Below are 20,771 nucleotides of genomic sequence, written 5' to 3' on the forward strand. Positions count from 1 at the left end.
CTGATCACTTCTGGCAGGCCTATCCAGTGGAATTTTAAGATGTTTTTAAAATGTTTTTAGGATGTTTTTAACAATGTATATTATGTTTTCATTGAGTATTATGTATTTTATCATTTATTGTTGTTTCCCCCCTCGATCAAAGTGGAGAGGCGGGTAAGAAATATTATTATTATTATTATTATATTATTATTCCCTCTGAAAAGCGGATAATTTGTGATATCCATGTCTTTGTTGCTGTTGTCAGCTTTCTTGCTTTTTGTTTAGCATTAGAGGGGAGCAACCCCCCCCCCCCCGGGGCTCTATTGAAAATGGGCCCAATTCAAGCTAGTTAACATGTGATTGGTTTAGGGATGTATGAAATTCTCACAAGCCTGAACATGAATGTGAGCAGAAATGCAATTCTCATGATTTTTATTGTATTTGCCATCTCCTGAACTTGCATTCATGTTTGAAGTGCACACCTACACAAGGGAATACTTCCGAAAACAAGCACATGCGCATATGTGCGATAGTGCAAGTGTGCCTATGGACAATTTTAGAAGTGCACCTTTGTACACACACACACACACACACACACACACACCCTCAAATCTGCATTTTCACACTTCAGGCTATGAGGGAAAATGTACATTTTTGGTCTGGGGGAAAATATCTTATTTTTAAACGTGTATTTTTCAATTGAGCAAAATGTGCATTTTTACCAATTGGGGGAAAAAAACCCTCTCATGTTTGGGAATGCAAATGAAGTGAAACTAGCTTCGAGGAAGAATTTGGAGAACTTCAATGAATTCAAACATTGCTCATCCTTAGGTTGATTCACCCTGGACCTGAATTAACTCATTGGAACTTGTCCCTGTTTCATATAGAGCCTGGGGCAATTCCCACATATTCTTGGAAGAGGCCATAGTATCAGGGAGGTCTTTGCTTCCAGGAAGCACATTAAATGTAGTTCCCAGTTCATCTCAGTTCAGTTGGGAGGCCTTAGGTCTACATTTCCTGTGCTTCCTCATCAAGTTTAGCTTGTTATGAATTAGGCCTGAAGTTTAGAGGTGCCTGTGCCTGTTACTTAAGGGGCTCAGTGAGAATCCTTGGGATTGCCATTCCAGCCTTCCCCTCATTACAAGAACAGTACCATCCTTATTCAGAATGCAGCAGCAGTCTGAGCAAGTAGAAGGGTGGAAAGACCCATTTCTCACCCATCCAGCAGTAGTGACAGGGTTATCTCTGCTTGGACAGATGGAATCGGACGTATCACTCATCACTCAACACAAGGTTGTCCAAGCTATCCTTGTTGTTTTTTGTTGTTTATTCGTTCAGTCGCTTCTGACTCATCGTGACTTCATGGACCAGCCCACGCCAGAGCTTTCTGTTGGCCGTCACCACCCCTAGCTCCCCCAAAGTCAAGTCCATCACCTCCAGAATATCATCCATCCATCTTGCCCTTGGTCAGCCCCTCTTCCCTTTGCCTTCCACTTTCCCTAGCATCAGCATCTTCTCCAGGGTGTCCTGTCTTCTCATTATGTGGCCAAAGTACTTCAGTTTTGCCTTTAATACCACTCCCTCAAGTGAGCAGTCTGGCTTTATTTCCTGGAGTATGGACTAGTTTGATCTTCTTGAAGAACGACAGTCCTGAAGACTACATTTTGTTCCCATTTGCGTAGACCTCCCTTGTTTTTTAGTCTGGCTGGAATGTGACCAATAGATTCTTGGCTTGTATTTATATATTTTTATTTGTTACATCTCTAATCAGCCCCATAACTAATGCTCTCTGGCAGGATTACAAACAGTTAAAAAAGACTAAAATGCCGTAGAACAGTTAAAAATATAAATACAATGCAAATACACTGCAAAACAATCAACAGCGCAGGACTCAATAAAACAGGTATAAAAATCTAGAATTAAGTATATGGTATTGCATAGCAAGGTATTATAATAGTATGGTGCAAGCTAGATCCTTCATCTTTTGATGCCCATTATAAAGTCAATAGACTCAAATGGCAAAGCATTTTTCCTGGGTGTATCATTTCAGGCTGTATGTGGGGAGTTTCATGTTTGAATTTCCCCTCCCCAAACTAAAACCTACCCTGTCAGGAGGCCTTTATTTTTGGGATTGTGACATTTATTCCTGTCATTGAAAAACAACCCAAAAAGCAAATGGCTTCCAGCTCTGTGTGGAGGGATGTGTTTGTCAGTCTTTTTGACCTTTTGTGTTTGATGTGAAAATACATAGGCAAGCACTGTATTCCAGCAGGCAGTGTTAGGCTGTAATTAGAAAAATAACATTACTGAAGGATTTATTTTTTTAAATAATAATACCCAAATGGTTGATCCTGAAAGCAATAACTATTGCTGCTAAATTCAAGCTACACATGGAAGATGGAAGTAGTATGATTTGCTGTTGCAGTCAGGATAATGTCAATAATTAGGGAGCAAGGTTATTATTTTCTATGTAACTCGAACATTGTAGTTAGAAAGACTTTTTCTTCTTCAAATCATCTGTTCCCTATATAATGACAGATATTTTTTCATGTATTACATGGTGCAAGCCAGTTTATATTGTCATGTCTAGATGATCACATCAATCCAAGGTGAACAGCTGCAGGAAAGGTCAGAAAAGATATTGGCTCTGACTACATATTGTTTGAGTGGACAATTCCAATAATGATTTTGTCATGGTTTGCACTAGGTTTAATAATAAAAGCCAAACAATGGCTTCTTCTTTTTTCGAGTTACAATTCTTTTGGTAAGATAGGCTGCAATCCTATACCCACTTACTTGAAAGTAAGGCCATAAAATTGCCTAGCTCAATCTGGTCAGAAGTCCACCTAACCCAGCTATCTGATCCCAGTAGAAACTCCAGAGAACCTTGTGATGAGGACAAATAATAACAATAACAATAACAATAACAATAATAATAATAATAATAATAATTAATAAATTATTTCTTACCCGCCTCTCCATTTTGATCGAGGCGGAGAACAACAGCAAGTACAAAATACTGATTAAAAACATAGTATACATTGTTAAAACTTCCTAAAAAACATTCTAAAAAGCATCCTAAAAGCATCCTAAAATTCCACTGGATAGGCAAGCATCCTCTGCTTATCTTATCTTAGACAGAAGCATTCTCTGCTTGTCTTATCTTAGACAGAAGCATCCTCTGCTTATCTTCTGCATCCAGTGCTCAGAGGTCTACTAACTCTCTGAACATGGAGATTCTGTTTAGTTAATATGTCTAGTGACTATTGATGCATCCATCCTTCATGTATATGTAATCGCTTTTAATGCAATCCAGACCAGCGGCCAATATGCCTTTTGGAAATGATATCAAAAGATTTTCTTGTTGTCTGTTCTGAATCTATTACTGACTAGTTTCATTCTGATATTTTGAGAGGGACAAATAAACATGGCTCTATCTGCTCCATTTCATAAATGTGTAATTCTTTATTATATTCATCCGCTTAGATGTCAACTTTCTAAACTTAAAAAGGCCAAGCACTTTGAGTGAAACCACACAACTGCATGAGACCTGGGTGTCATTCTTGACCAATCCCTGACTATGACATCACAGGTGGGGGCTGTTGCCTGGAGCTGCTTTTATCAATTACATCTGTTCCGCCAAGTTTGCCCCTTTTTGTCAGAGGCTGATCTTACCACCGCAGTTCATGCCCTGGTCATCTCCAGGCTTGATTATTGCAACTTGTTGTATACAGGGCTTCTCTTGAAGCAAATCCAGTTCAAAATGTGGCAGCCAGGTTGACCAAGGGGCTTCCAAAGTGGTCTTCCATCACTTCGGTGCTTCAAGAGTGTCACTGGCTGCCGGTGGCTGTTAGGGTGCGCTACAAGGTTTTGTTAACTGTGTATAAAGCCCTGCACTGCCTGGGCCCTGGTTACTTGAGCGCTCGCCTCACTCCTGTGTCCCACCATTGGCAGACTCGCTCTCAGGAGCAGGGTGCCCTGATGGTCCCCTGCTACAATTTGGAATGTGCAGGAGCCAGGGCTTTTTCAGTGGCTAGTCCCCGGCTGTGGAACAACTTGCCACCAGAGATTAGACAGGCTCGTACTGTCAATTGTTTTAAATGCCTCTGCAAGTTGTTTTTCTTTGGGGGAGGGGTGTGGGTTGAGGGTTTTTAATGGAAATTGTTTTATGTGTTATTGCAAAGCGCCATGATGCCAGAAATGGCGAGGTGGCGCTATAAAAATGCTTTTTTAATGAAACACTTTTAAAAAACAACATGCTTCAACTGGCCAATTTTATTTTGAAGAAAAATCAACTGTGAGTCCGCTATCTGGAACATGCTCCCAGTCTGGCTTCCTGCCAACATCACCTTCTCCTGGGCTGTTATTTATCTCCAAGGCATTGTTTATGGCAAGCTGCACGCTCAGGAGAAAGAACAGCCCAGGAGGAGCAGTTTTGGGCCAGAAATTGTGGGGGTACCTGTTCCGGATCAGGAGTATGTTTAAGATCAAGAACCCGTTCCGACTTTGAAGCAGGAGTGGTCAAGATGGCAGGCAGAGGTCAATACACAGTTAGGCAGTCAGATACGTTAACACAGTCCAGAAGCAGAGTCAAGAAGGAGTCCAAGGATCGGTAGCATGGTGCACTGACCACAGGGCAAAGTCCGGGAAGCAGGGTAGAAGACACAGGGCCTGGAAGACTGGTGCTGTTTCCAACACTAGCTAAGCAGTCCCTGAAGACTTCCAACACCAAAGCTTAATGCCCCAGCCAGGGCTCAGCTGCAGTACCTTAGAATTTTCTGGTGAGGAGTTGCTCTCTCCTAAAATGTCCTTCATTGCAAACAAGCACGCCTTCTCATGGGAGCTCAGCCTCTTCCCCTTTACCAGACATGGACAGATCTGCAGCTATCTCCCCCCAAGGACCCAGGGTCCCTCTGGTCTGGTGACAGTGACTGTTCTGGGGTTCCCTGGGGTTCCTGGGAGCTCTAGCTCTTCCTCTGAGGAAGATTCCTCCAGTGACATCATGACTTGTGCATTCCACATGTAGAAACCCAAATTGGCCAGTCTTCTTCTAAATCACTACTTGTCAGGTTCTGTCTGCAGCACCACCTGGCGAGCACAGTGCAACTTGTTGTCCACAGAGTAGTTGCAGGATCCAGGTTCATAACATCAAGCACTCACAGGTGGACTGATGCAGGCCAGCTGGGAACAGCCAGGAAAGGGCTATTTAAGAACTGCATTTCCACTCCAGTTTTGCCACAGCAGCATGCTCTCCTACCTGTGAATCCCGGGCCTTGCCTGCCTGCCTGCCTGCCTGCCTGCCTGCCTGCCTGCCTGCCTGCCTGCCTGCCTGCCTGCCTGCCTGCCTGCCTGCCTGCCTGCCTGCCTGCCTGCCTGCCTGCCTGCCTGCCTGCCTGCCTGCTTCTTCTGACTATGCCTTTTGCCTCCAGCCCTGCCTGAACTCTGTTTGCCTCTGGACCTTGCCTTCTGCCTCCTGCCCTGCTTGGACTCTGTTTGCTGGTTCCACCGCTGTCCATCCCAGCCCTGGTGTTCCTGTGCTGAGGCCTTGCTGGCCACGCCTCTGACCCTGACACCACTGTCCTTGATATTGAAGCTGCTGCCTCTTAGGTAGGGATGGTGCAAGTGTCCGACTGGGTCTATGAGGACAGCAGTCACACTCTCTTGCATCTGGCCCTCAGGGACCCAGTTGGACCCACTCATTGTGAGTGTGGACCCATGCCCGAGCACTCACGAGTCCCCCGAGGGCTTTTGGGTGTAGTTCTGCCCTGTCTTCTAGCCCTTCTTTCCCATTAACGCAGCAGGGGGAATGTGCAATTTCTCAAGGCTCTGGCAAATTGCATGTGTGTGTCCCTGTGCCAGCGGGGGCCTTAAAGGTGTTAATGGGGCTTTTAAGGCCCCCACTGGAGCAGGGGAGAAAGCACAGCTTCTGGAACTTCTAGAAAGTGTGCATTTTCCCCTTCCATGCTAATGGTGGCTGCCATTAAGGGAGTGATGGGAAAAGCACACATTCTGGAGCCTCCAGAAATTGCACAGTTCTCCCTACTACATTAATGGCGGATGCCATTAATGCAGCAAACCACCGCGGGCCGTTGCCAAGTGCTCACGAGCCTCACGAGCGCTTGGCAGAGGCTCGCGCAGCCTGGCTTGTGAGGGGCGGGTGCCAGCAGCGGTGGAGTGAGTGCCTGCAGTGCAAGCGCTCACCGATTTTGCCCACCCCTACTCTTAGGTTGAATGGATGTCATCCCTAAGCCTGGCAAGGACCACAGTAACTGTGGTAATTATCGACCAATTTCACTAACAAACGTTGATATTAAAATATGAGCGGCAATTTTAGCTGATAGAGTGCAACAGATTACAACATTGGTTGGTCCAGATCAAGTGGGATCTATTCAAAACAGACGGGGGGTGCTGATAATTTGAGATTAGTTGTGGATTCCATAGCTTTAAATAGAGATAGAACAGATCAGGCGGCCATTGTCTCTTTAGATGCTGAGACGGCCTTTGACAAAATACATTGGAAATTTGTACTTGCTACACTGAGTCCTTTTGGCTTTCCAATAGAATTTTTTGCAGTAGGTTAGGATTTTACATTTGACTCCAAGAGCAAAATTTATGAGCAGTGGTTGGTTGTCGGTGTTTCTCATGCTTGAGCGAAGTAGTAGGCAAGGATGCACGGTTTCCCCATTGATTTGACAGAATAGCAGTATTCACGGGTGTGTACATGCTGACCTAGAATTTAAAATTATTCCTTATGCTGATGATCTATTCTTGTTTATTTCTAAACTCCGGTCATCGATTCCTGCAGCGGTGGGGTGAGTGCCCGCAGGGTGAGTGCTCACCCATTTTGCCCACCCCTACTCTTAGGTAGTACTAGGTTGAGTGGACATTTTGATCTGAACTCAGTGTAAGGCAATTTACTATATTCTCATGGGGGAAATCCTCTTTGTATGTAATTAACATCTCTTTAATGTGAATGCAACCCTTTTGTGAGAGGGTAGCTGGCAGGAGACAAAAACCAGCGCACACATTTTCAAAAAGGCTGAAGTTAATAAAACAAAAAATGACATTTTATTTATTTATTTATTTATTGTTTTTAAGAGATGCTGATCACTACCTGTAATGCAGGCAAGATGCTTCAATAATTAGACAACTCCAGCTGTCTGTAAAGTCAGCTGTGTATATGTGTAGAGGGGCTGCTTTGCCAAACTAATGCACTTGAAGTGAGCAAGATTCAAGGTTACAGTTCAAGCTTAACGGTTGTCGTGTTCATGCCTGTTTCCTCTGGCATTCACATGTGCTAACAAGCTGACCCGAGACACATCAGTGAGACTTCTTTTATTGAGGAAATCACACGGTAAACAGCGTAATGGTTACATTCTCCAAACAACACCACTTAAACCGGAACGATGGTTAGAAAGCTTTAGGCTCTTTTTCTGATACGATCTTTAAAGCAATCACTTGGGGGTGGGTGAGTGTTTAGGGTTAGCCACCCTCCGATTTGAGCTTCTCCAGACGTTGATTACGCTAACATCTCAAGAGACATAACCGCAGCCTAAAACCAAATCCCAGAGAGAGAGATGCTCTGAGCCGCCAGTGCTGAGCAGAGAAAATAAATCACACACTAGTCAGTCTCAGCCTGCCACAACTGAACTGACCCTAGTTACTATGACCACAGAGAAAGTAACATTTCAGGCTCAAGAACTCCCCTGCATGTAACGTTAGCTCCGGGAGAGCAATCTTGTTACCTAAAGCTACATACACCCAATCTACAGCAAATACAAGTCTAAGGCCTTAGCTAGACGTACCTTATACTCCGTGATGGAGGAGGGAATTGTGATTAATGCAAGATCCCTCCTCTGTTTACACGTGAGGCGCGACGACCTCAGGAAGAGAGGCATCAAGCCCACCATTTTTTTTAAAGAAATAGGAGCGCACAAACAGTTGTGCACAAAGGTAGTTCCTTTTTTTAAAAAAAAATATTTCCCCGCTCCCCCGATGGGCGCAGCACTTCTGAGGAGCGCTGCACCCAGTGTGTGGCTCCCTGCTTGCGCAGAGCCGGGTCAAGCTGCGGCAACAGGCCACACGTTCCGCGGTCTCGGGCTCAGCCTGGGACCATGGAAAAAGTGGGCCCAAAGGGGAGGGCGAGATCCCGGGGCAAGGGAGGGATCATCCCTCCCTGATCCCAGGATCCCCTGTGCATCATGTGGACGCATAGGGACGATCCCAGGATTCACCCCGGGATTTCGTCCAGTCTAGCTAAGGCCTTAGTCTATGAAAAACCTCACAGTATTTTTCATAGCACAGTTCTTAGATATCCAAATTCTAAATAGCAAAGCATCCATGTACAGAGTGCTTTCAAAGTCCCAATCAGAGATAGAACCCAAAGCATGAAAGGAGTCAAGCATTGCGTGAAAAATGAAACCTAGCAAAGATTTTTCAGCTTTGCCCCAGCATTTAAAGCCGATTCAAAGCTACTTAACAGACTGATCCTCTGACCTGTAAGCTATGCCCATGTGCTAACAGAGCAAGACAGCACAACCCACCAAAGTGATGCTACATGCTGAGTGACAGCTTCTAAGAGTAACCTCCTCCTTTCCAAACACTCTCAAGTTCTCAGAGAATCAGCATTTTCAAAGCTGCAACAGAGAGTAAGCAAGCTAGATCCCGTGAGAACTAGGGGTGTGATCCGCTTCTCCTCGGATCGGAGAAGCAGAAGCGGATCGGGGTGATCCGCCTCCGCTACAGGCGGAGGAGAAGTGGATCGGGGGGGGGGCTGGAGAAGCATGGCGAAGAGAAGCAACCATAAGCAGATCGCTCTTCTTTTCACAAAGTGCTCCGCCCACCATTTTGGGTTTTTTCGCCCATAGGATTGCATTGTGGAAAAGATTAGTGGATAACTTTTTTGTTTTTCAAACTAACTATTTGAAACTCGCTGTGCTTAGAGAGTCATGGGTGGGGGTCATTTTGAGCCTATTTTCAGCACTTTGTGTGCTGCAGTTTGCTTGCTATATTTTTTTAAAAAATAGGGTAAACAAAGCGGGAGAGGTACCTTTTTGAAGTGCTGAGAGGCAGATTCAACTCCTAATCATGATCACCTAATGAACCATCCTCCAATCCCAAAGTTGGAGGGGGGAATAAGGAAAATGGGATACTTAGTAACTTGGGATACTAGGAAACGTTTCTTTCTTAGTCTCTGAATGGACTTTTCCCAGTGTTTTTTGAAACAGTAGCCCCACCAAACACACAAACACAACCTGAAATAATATACTAAGCAAATAAATAACAGATAGGAAACACAGCACTGCTACCCACCCTAACCTTGGTGAACAACTGAATAGATGTGGTGCAAGGGGATGAGGTCCCCTAGGGCATGTGGACGTGCCCAGTGCACACACTCCTGTCCTTGGAGGGTCATCAGAACCCTCCAAAGATTAACCAGTGGAGAAGCTATGCCTGTCATGAGTTGAAGTGTCTGGTAGCTTCTTAAAGACTGGTACTTATTTAGGGCCAGTCAAATTGGCATAGTTCCCCCTCCCCCTGGGCACATCCACTTTCCTCTTACTGGTAAAAGACAGACATAGCCTTTTAAAAAAAAACTTCTTGTTGTTGTTTATTCAGCAACACTGCTGCTTTTAATTCCACCCCTCCTTTGTTTATTTATTTTTTTTATTACATTTTATACACCCCAAAGCCCAAGCTCTCCTGGCTTTTTCTCTTCACTGAAGTCAGGCAGGCTTTTATTGTGGTTCAACTCATTGTTGTTGTTGTTGTTGTTGTTGTTGTTGTTGCTATTAATATTAATTAGTACTGCTATTATTAACGTTATTATTTTGTTGTTGTTTAATAATGGCTGTGATCACAATGCAGTCAATCATCTCTGAAGCAAGGATCACAAAGCTTTATTCTTATCCTCCTGGCCTCCTAGTTATGGGATGCAAAAGAAAAGGTCTCTCTCTGTGCTGCTCCCACCTCACAGGGATGGTTTGCATTACTTGCTTTGAAACAATCCTTGGCTTACTTCCTTATGCCCCCAGAAATGTCTGCTCCATGCCTGCCTTCCCACCTCCGCCTGGGTGCTATTGTTTTGGGGCATCTGCTGGGACTGACTTCCCCATAGATCTATGGCATATCTCTGCCTGCCTCTCTGCCCGCCTGGTGCCTGGGAGCTGTATTACATGATGGGCTTTGTGGTTCAACTCCACAAGCCTCTGGCATGCTTGTTCCCAGTGCTGCCTGTCCTCCTCTGTGCCCACCTTGCAGGGATAGTTTGTGTGTGTGTTGCTTTGACTCAGGGGATAAGTCCTTCCTGCGCTCACTTAGACTTTTTGAAGTTCCAAATAAATTTTTCAAGTGTGGAAGAAGATTCATATTTAGGTTTTTCTACTCCTCAATTCATGGCATGTTGGGATTTCCTTTGAAAAGGCCATAAATAAAGAAAGACCATTGAGCTGTCTGCAGCTTTAAAAATCCCTGAGATACTGGGGTGTCAGATTTTCAAAAATCCCCCCAAAATCAGGGGATGCTTGTATTTGCTTGTGACTTGGCATGCATGTGTATACATGGATCAGCTGTCATGGTGCCTAATTTGAGGTTTCTAACATGAAAATTGATGGAGTTCTAGCATGGGACTTGAATTGGGGTGAGTTAAAAGGGGAAAACCCCGCAAAAAATCAGGGGATGATGGGATTTGCTTGAAACTTGCCATGAATGTGGATCTAGATGGCATCTGCGAAGGTGCCTGCTTCAAAGTTTTTATCTGTAAAAATGTCGGAGTAAATCCCATTTCTGAAAATGGGGTGTCAGATTTTCAAAAATCCCCCCAAAATCAGGGGATGCTTGGATTTGCTTGAGGCTTGGCATGCATGTGTATACATGGATCAGCTGTCATGGTGCCTAATTTGAGGTTTCTAACTTGAAAATTGACGGAGTTCTAGAATGGGACTTGAATTGGGGTGAGTTAAAAGAGAAAAATCCCGCCAAAAATCAGGGGATGATGGGATTTGCATGAAAGTTGCCATGAATGTGAATCTAGATGGCATCTGTGAGGGTGCCCACTTCAAAGTTTTTATCTGTAAAAATGTCGGAGCAAATCCCATTTCTGAAAATGGGGTGTCAGATATTCAAAAATCCCCCCAAAATCAGGGGATGCTTGGATTTGCTTGAGGCTTGGCATGCATATGTATACATGGATCAGGTGTCATGGTGCCGAGTTTGAGGTTTCTAAAATTAACAGAAAAAAAGTTGTAGGCATTTTTGGATTTCAATGCAAGTCTATGGGGGAAAAAGAGGAGCTCCGATCTGGATCCAGAGCTCCACAGCGAAGCGGAGCAGACCACAGGTGGAGCGGAGCGGACCCGATCCAGAAATTGCAAATCTGGAAGAGAAGCGGATCGGGGGGTCCATGCACACCCCTAGTGAGAACTTCTTACAGAGATACGCTTGCAGAGACATCTGACATTCTCAAACCATTTCCTAATAAATCTACCTACTAGGTACAAGGCTGGCCTCATACCTATACCTGACAATGGTGTTCCCTTAAATATTTCACCAGGTCACCTAAAAGAAACAGCGCACAAACACATGCGCAAACACACACGTACGAGCACTGTGCAAGAGCCAGCTGTTAAGAATGTTTGCACAACAGCAGGCGGATAGCAAAATTAGTCTTGACCTAGGAATGCTTGATAAAACCTTATGGAGGGTTTTTTTTAATCCTCCATTTCCCCGTTTGCATTTCAGATATGTGCTTAGCTTGTATGGGCGCAGAGGGTATATTTTGAAACATTGCAAACTATTCTTTACAATGTTTACATGGAAGTAAGTCAGTGGGTTCTGCTTCCACTTAAATATGCTTGGGGTGGCAGCTCAAGAACTAGAAGGCAAATAACATTATTCAACATGCAATTATACTTATTGTAACCAGATTTCATGTTTAAGTCATGATATTTAAGGGTTGAGTATCCATCTGGGCTAAGATGTTTTGAAATATCCACTGAATAGTAATTAAGTCTCTTGGCTCTGTTACACAGAGAACTACTATGTGAACCCAGGCAACTGTTCAGTTTCGCAGTGTCATAAGTTTGTGTTGATGTTAATTTGGAATATTTTTGTGGGTGGTGGGTGGAGCTGACGTTTATGTATCTAGTTGTTCTTGATTGGCATAAGCCAAACTTTCGGAGAACCCCACCCGGATTCGCAGCTGCCAGTTTCTTGTCAGATGTATAATTTTCCAAGTTGGCTCTAGAATAGATGGCTCTAAATATTGTTTTTCATAAGATTTGTGGTTTGGTGCAATTATAGAGTGTTCACCATGTAGATGATTAACTAGAAGAATACAATTTTGAGGGAAAGTGAATACATTGATTTGGTGGTAAAAAAAAAAATGCATGCCCCACCTTTTACTGAATATGTGTGTCTGTATGCATACACCATGGCCGTTGCTAGACGAGGTCTTAGTGCGGTGTGAGGCCCGGTCTCCCTCCTGTGCATCCAGATGACACACAGGGGATCCTGGGGTCAGGCCGGGCTAAGGCCTCCCTTAACCCGGGATAAGCGGATTCGCTTATGGCCTGGCTTTTCCGTAGCCCCAGCCTGAGGCCGGGGCTGCGGAAGGTCTAGCAGGGTCCGTGGCTTTTCCCGGCTGCTTGCTTACTCGCGAGTAGCCGGGAGAAGCCACGCACTTGGCACAGCATTCCATAGGAGCGCTGTGCCCATCAGCCGGGGGGGGGAATCACGGGGGGGGGATAGGGGCTGGGGGAAAAGCCGGACCTGGCAAGGGAAGGGAAGAAAGACGAGCACGGGATGGCCATGGTGGACGGGGGGCGGGGGAAGAAGGACGGGCACGGGCATGGCGGACGGGGGGCGGGGAAGAAGGATGGGGACAGGGCATCGGGGATGGGGAAAGAAGGACGGGCGAGCGAGTGGGCATCGGGGATGGGGGGAAGAAGGATGGGTGAGCGAGTGGGCATGACAGACGGGGGAAGATGGGCGAGCGAGTGGGCAGGGGGGCATCACACATCGTGGGGGGGAAATCAGGGGGAGCGGGGAACCCTTAATTTTTTAAAAAAAGTTCTTACCTTTCCAGTGGTGCGCTCTTGCGCACATGGCCCTTTAATGGGGGAAACAGCAGAGCACGCGACAGGGCTTTCCCTTGCCCCGTCACGTGTTGACATGTGGAAAAGGGCGAAGGTGCGCGCTAGCTGTAACGCGCCGTCGCCCCGCCTCCCAGACGGATTTTCTGGTAAGTCTTGCAAGGCCCCATGTAACACTGAAGCATCTGGCTTGGAATGGGATTGAATCATTACATTTTATGTACGCATTACCATCGCTGGCAAGATTTTATTTTCAAGTGGCAGCAGCTACAATTGTATTTTCAGATAGATTCATTCTATAAAAGCAATACAAGGAGCAGTAAAACAGAGTGGTATGATTAGTTTAATTACAGCCCAGTTTGGCTGAATGTATAAACACATGCTGCTGAATTGTTATCTCACCTGGTTAGATAGCCCGGCAAAATGTTGAATGAAAGTAGATGACGTCTTGGGAGTGGAGTGGAAGCTTTGATAACATCTGTGTGCTCAATTATAGCTTAAAATAGCAATAGAAGTCAGCCGTTCTAAAGGAAGCCCAATTTAAGATGATTTATGGATGCTGTGTGGTTCTGCAGAAATTAAATAGGATTTATAGCAAGGGGGATCCTGAGGCCCTCCAGATGTTGGACTCTACCAACCCCAGCCAGCATGGCCAATGGTTAAGAATGCTGGGAGTTGAAGTCCAGCAACATTGGGAAGGCCACGGGTTCCCCACCTTTGATTTATAGAGTAGTGCCTTGAGTGCCATTTTTCTTGGTAGAAATGCGGGTTAGAAATCAAATGAATGAATCTTTGACTATTGGAAGAGTACTGTTGCTCATGCTGATAGTTCTTAATTTAGGCATGCTTGCAGTTATAGCTCATACAGAATTGGGCCCTTAGTTCATTTTTAAGTAAAGAAAATGGCATCCCCAAAGAAACCGTATTACTCTACAACAGGAAGCATACACATGGCATGAATTTATTCTTAGTACAGTGACCACTTTCCTGGCCTTTAGGAAAACATATTTGGCAGAACATCAAGTGCTGATTATTTATTTAGATGTTATAGCTCTTTTTTCCCCTTTAGGGAAATGTAACATTTATAATCCAAGGTTGCTATCCATCAACGGGAAGAAGAAAAGTAATTTCAAGAGATTCCATCCTAAACTTGAAGAAGTGTCATCCTGGTGGCACAAAAATAATATTTTTCCAGACTTTTTCTTTTTCTTTTTTTTGTGTGCCCAATAGCTTCCAGCCTTTCATTTGGAGTTCAGCTTTGCAATAGTCTTAGTTTATTATGGTTGTCAGGTTGAAGGATTAACTCTACAGCACCTCATTGTACAGTGCCAAAAGCTAAGGGACAATGATCATTTATCTGTTGTGATTAACAAGGCATCCTTTTCTAAACTTATAGATACACGCACGACACACAGCCATCCCTTTAGAAGCAAAACATGGTCACTGCGTAATAGACCACACTCCCCTCGTTGTTGATAAAATAGGGACAGTTTCTTCACGTTTTTCACACAACTGATTCTGGGTACTTCCAGGCGGAGGACTCCTGGTGCTACCAATCAGAAGGCATTGTGTTACTCTTCTGTCTTTCTCTCCTTAATGGATTTCCAGCGGTAACAAAAAAGATTAAAGAATTGGTAGGAAAAACACAGGAGGGCTATGAGAGGGAAATGACCTTGTTGGGAGCCCCCGTAAAATTCTGCAAACGAGGCAGGGCAATGGTGCAATGGAAGCCTTGCTTTGAGGCACCCTCTAGAGTGCTCTGATAGGCTCTCCATTACAGCATTTATGCCGATTTAGGGCATCGCTAGATGGGGCGATATCCCGCAGATTGCCCCGGGATCATCCCTGTGCGTTCACATGCCGCACAGGATGATCCCTTCCTTTTCCCAGGATATCACCCTACTCTTGCCCCCCTCTCCACTTTTTCCACGGTCTCAGGATGATCCTGAGACTGCGTAATGTGTGGCCTGGCGTCGTGGGTTGTCCCGGCTCCTCACAAGTATCCGCGAGGAGCTGGGCATGGGCACAGAGCTCCCCAGGAGCTCTGTGCCCATCAGGGGTGGGATGGGGGGAGTGGGGAATTTTTTTAAAAAAAAATACACTTATGTTTTATGCACGAGCGCTCGTGCACTCCTTCTCCTTTTAAAAACACACACAAAATGGTGGGCACGACGGCCTCTTCCTTCTGGGACGTTGCGTGCCCCGTGTAGACGGGGAGGGGGGGGCGGAGAGATCTTGCAATAACCTTATCGCAAGATCCTCCCCTCTCCATCACGCTATACCTAGTAGGTCTAGCCATGGCCTTAGTGGCATGTAACATCAGTAAGCCTGTGTGCACCAGTTGCTGGGGAACATGGGTGGGAGGGTGCTGTTGCACCATGTCCTGCTTGTTCATGCCTGGCCGATGGCTGGTTGGCCACTGTGTGAACAGAGTGCTGGTAAAGATGGACCCTTGGTCTGATCCAGCGTCAGGGCACTTCTTAGGTTCTTACGTTTAGTATATGGGGTAGCAACTCGGTAACCTTCTGTAAGTATCTCACCCAAGTCCTGTTCAGTGTTTGTTGACTCCTCTAATGTAACCTGAAATTGGGCCTGATGGGAAATATCCTGTATCTCTCAGTATTCTTCAGATTTGCTCCCTGCCAACATCCAACACCCCAAAATCAGAGTTTTACTTGAACTACAAGACTCCTTTTTCCTTTTGTTTTGGCAAGCTACAAATTCCCCTTATGTAAGAAGAGGCCCCCCCCCCTCTAATTCTTAGTCACTCCTGCTCTGTCCTTTCAATATATACAACAATGCAAGAACAATTTAGCTTACATTCAGGCATTTATTTATTTATTGCTTTCGTTACCCAACTTTGTGCCAACGATTTCTTATATTTTCCCAGGATGTTGATGGGTATCTAAGCATCTCTTTCACGGTGCAGTTAGTACATGAAATTCTCCAAGCCTCCTTCTTTGGCCTCCTGGCAAACTAATAAACCCAGTCCTAGCTCTCACTGTGGGTTGTGACCCATGTCTGGGCTTTACCACTTCAGGCTAGGCATGACATTTGGGCCAAGATGATCTTCAGGAGCAGATTGAGGGGTTTTTGCCCCACATAAGCCATTTTTGGAGCTGCGGCATCTTTAGCTTTGCCTGTTCAAATCTATGGAGACACAATGTCTCAGTGGATTTATTAGGCAGAGTTATGATTCTGCACCTCTGGTGCAGGGCAGACAGCAGGACTTGGAAAGGTGTTTTTTCAACTATCTGCAAAAGCCCTCAAGCTTTTATGAGTGCTTGAAGGAATTGCCTAACCCATGATATTTATGTGTCCCTCTTTGGACTGCAGATAGGGGCTCACATAATTGAATGCTCCTCCATACTTCACCTCCCACCCACCCCACAAAACCCTCCACACACAAAATTCTGTTTACACACACAAGAGGAGCATATCAGAGAGCAGAGTTCTAGCTTCATCTTCTCTTTGATTCCTTAGTTTTCTATGTGCAGGGAATGTTTTCGTATGGAGTGTTATATGTGAACCCATCTCCTCCATATGAAGTGATACATCCTACCCCATTCTGTGGAAGTAAACCTCTATATGAAACTTATCTAACCCTGAGTGCCCAGATGTTCTTGAAATATAACTCCCATCATCCCCGGCCATTGACTATATTGGCTAGGGCAGATGGGAATTTTAGGTTAACCCCATCTGGGACCCAAGGTTGGGAAAGGCTATAATGTGCAATTATTTGATACCTGCTTCCCCCGTTCCTGTTACAATGTTGGGGGGTAAAGACAGAATACCTCACCTAGCATTGGTGGTCTTTGTTGCCACTTCTGTTGATGTTGAATACAGTTTATGACCTCCACTGTAATAAATCACATACCTCATGTCATTTTCAAAATTCCATATGTATAATAATAATAATAATAATAATAATAATAATAATAATAATATATTTCTTACCCGCCTCTCCACTTGGATTGAGACGGGGAACAACAGTGAATATAGAACACATTAAAAACTGATTAAAAACATAGCATACATGATTAAAACATCCTAAAAACACCCTAAAAACATTCTAAAATTTCACTGGATAGGCATGCTGGAATAGATCAGCCTTTATTGCTTTTTTAAATGCTAAAACTCTGTCAAGTTGACGAATCTCCTCTGACAGGCCGTTCCACAGTCTGGAAGCAGCATATGAGAAGGTCCTCTGGGTAATACCCACCAGACTAGTTTTGGTTGACCGAAGTAGATTCTTCCCGGAGGACCTGAGTGTGCAGGGCGGATTGTATGGGAGAAGGCGATCCCACAGGTAGCCTGGACTCAAACCATGTAGGGCTTTAAAGGTAATAACCAACACTTTATACTTCCCCTGGAAACTAATTGGCAGCCAGTGAAGAGATTTTAAAATTGGTGTAATGTGGTCACCCCTAGGTGTACCAGTGACCAGCCTGGCTGCCATATTTTGGACTAATTGAAGTTTCTGGACTAGGCAGAAAGGTAGCCTTATGTAGAGCGCATTGCAGAAGTCAAGCCTTGAAGTTACCACCATGTGCACTACCTTCTTTAGGTCTTCCTAAAACTTAGCGATCTGGGACATGGCATTTTGATATAGGGTATAATAAGGTACATAAGCAAGTGGTACTATCACCATAATGTGAATTGGGTGTGCATCAAGACTATGCATACATATTGCAAATCCTCCACAGTACAGTTAGTTGGTTGGTTCCTTCTGTGTTTTGGGCTTGGTACTTCAAGGAGACCAGCGTGCGTAGGAGACAGCCCAAGGGCACCACTCCATGAAAGGATTATATAGTACTTGAGATACTTTCATATATTCCTTGTTTTAATGATTTTATAAGCTGTCTTGAATGCTTATTTGTTGTTGTTGTTGTTTAGAAAGTTGGCATAGAGATATTTGGATAAACGAAGTATTCAGAGAGTACTCCCTAAAGTTTTACTTTTACACCTGAAACAGGTTGTTTCAATCAACTGTTTCCTAGCAAATGTTGATGCCTTCTCCTCTCTGAGTTTTTGTTCCTACCTGCATTTCGCAATTAATCTCTGGCAGGATTTGTTTAGGGACATTTGTTTTGAATTCAGTCAGTGTCATAAAACACGTTAGACTCATCTGATTGAGCATGTGCTCTGTTATATTTCTTGGGAGAGCATCAGTCATCAAAACCCACTCAAACGTGCTGCGCTCTTTTGCATCCAGATTGAATGCCCTCCGCTGAGAGACAGGGGATTAAATACTGATAGAAACGGATGACTTTCTCACCCTTTCTGGCAATCCTTCCGAAGAGGGTTGAGGCAGTTCAGCACAGAATGAAACCAAGTCTGTCTCTTGCTATAAATAGTGCATGTGGTGATTTAGGAAAGGGCTGTGGAGGTCAAGGATTTCAGAAGCCCAAAATATCCACAATGACAGATGATAGTTTTCCAATTAATGTGACCATGTGTGACTTTTTTATTATTATTATTAAAGTCTGAAGGAGGTGTGTAGGAAAGTCCTATTGCTAAAGCTCTGTCTATGGAAGCTTCATCCAGAACTCATCCAGGCCAGAGCTCTGTGTTCATCCCATTAAAGTGGCCACCTCTGGGGAACCACTTTGCTGGTGTCCTCTTTGTGGCTCTGTGGCAGGATGCTTGCATGGATGCATGCCAGATGTGCCCTGGTGCTGATGCACAGGCATCCCTGCATGCTCTGGAAAGGAGTTAAAGATTCCCCCCATGGAGAGGAGAGGAGAGGAGAGAGATGCTAGCAAGAGGCCTGGAAGAAAAAGAGACCAGGAGGTAGCCTTTGAATGCAGCAGACACCAGAATGGAGATGGCCAAGAAGAAAGTACCTGGGCATATAAGGGGTGACTACAGTGTCCCTGGGGCCTCAGCACTAGGCCACCAGGGCATCCATCTCTTTTTCCTCTTTACATCCAAGGACAAGCAGACTCAGCTCCAGACTCTGGCCCTGCTTACCTAAAGGATATGCTCCAGTACATAAATGTGGGGCCCAAACACACGAAGCAACCTTGACCCTTAGGCTCTTGCCTACCAAGCTTCCCACCGATGTGGTTGATCCATGTGTGTTCATCTCATTATTGGCATATTTTCTCAGAGATCCCACTGTTGAGTCCAAAGCAAGTAGGAGGAGATCTTACTTATTGTAAGATCCTGGTGTACCGATGCTGAAGCTCAGGGAACTAAAACACGTGGGGGCTTCCTTCAAGCAAGGAGGGCTGCTGACTGTCTGCCTCCTTCTCTGTCCACTCCCTCCCGTGTACAAAAGAAAAACAGGCTAAAGCCCCCCAAAAGACAAAGAATATGGAAGTGCAGACATCTTTCATTTCGAAGCAAGCATTATTCTTTTCACATTGGTGGCTTTCTAAAATTTGATGGATACATTTGAACCAACCCTCCCCTCCCCCCCTTAAATGGTGCAAATCAATACAATCAACAGCATTCTGGGTATTTTCAAAAACCTTACATGCTTTAGCAGGTATTTTTGGTTCTCTTTTCCAAGGTTTATTATTTAAACCACAGAGAGTATGAAGGAAATGTATTGTGCAGAATCCTTTTTGATTTTTTACATTTTATTTATTTATTTATTACATTTATATCCTGCCTTTTTCCTCCCAGGAACCCAAGGCAGCTTACATAATCCTCCTCCTCTCCATGATATCCTCACAACAACAACAACCCTGTGAGGTAGTTTGGGCTAAGAGTCTGTGACTGGCCTAAAGTCACCCAGTGGGTTTCCATGGCCAAGTGGGGACTAGATCTCCTGGATCTATTTTAGCTAGATATGTACATAGACAGGCCAGGGCACATGGAGCCACGGGGAGGCTGCACTCCCTGCTCGGCAGGAAAGACACCAAGCTGGGGGCATGGGAGGGGGGAGACCAACCCACCCCATCCATTGGCCAGAGTAGAAGCAGTTGCAGGGAGCTCACTTCCCCCTCCCTGTCAGAAAGAACTCTTGGTATCAACTGCCAGTTGCCCTGGGACTTCAGAAGTTAAGAGGACAGAATGCTCTGGACCCATCTATTGGCTAAAGGAATGAGAGCCACCAATTGCTATTCAAGCAAGAACAACAGCAAGGGAAGATCAGCCTGGGCTGCAATGCATTTAAATGTCCACTTATAGCTCACCAGCTTGTTCTGGCCTTGAAAAACGGATTTTTCTTTTCCTTCCAATTCCCTTCCCTTGTGTGTCTTGACTTTTTAGTTTGCAATCCTGATGGCAGGATTGATATGAGCTGTGTTGGGAGACAATAATTGTCTGAAAAAGGGATAAAAATGCAGTAGACAAATGAATAATATAGTGATAAAGATATATGTGACTGCTTGTATTTCCCTAAAACAATACAAACCAAATAATCTATCAATACAACACATTTAAGAAATACAACAGTGAAGTTACTTTATCATTTTGATATATCAATTTTATATCTATATCTAGATGTATGAAGATTTTGTTTCTGCTCGCAAAACATGCAAACAATGTCCGCAATGCCAACATGAGGTCGAGCAAAAGAATGCGTTAGCCGAAAATGTTTGTAAATTCTCATACAAGTGCTCACGTTTGAAAACTATGCAAATTTTGTCGAGAATAGAATTCGCAATTGCACAACTTTAAAAATTCATCCTTTTCATGCATTAGTCTATGGGGAAAATATGCACGACTTTGAAAATTTCCCCAAATTTG

General features: G+C 44.6%; 1 protein-coding gene across 5 annotated transcripts in view; it reads left to right on the forward strand.

Moving 5' to 3' along the window:
- The window catches only part of PLCB1 (phospholipase C beta 1), a 702,230-nt gene that overhangs the window by 471,237 nt on the left and 210,222 nt on the right, over positions 1-20,771 (forward strand). The window lies entirely within an intron of this gene.

The sequence above is a fragment of the Elgaria multicarinata genome, chromosome 4 (genome assembly GCF_023053635.1).
Source record: "Elgaria multicarinata webbii isolate HBS135686 ecotype San Diego chromosome 4, rElgMul1.1.pri, whole genome shotgun sequence".
NCBI lineage: Eukaryota > Metazoa > Chordata > Lepidosauria > Squamata > Anguidae > Elgaria > Elgaria multicarinata.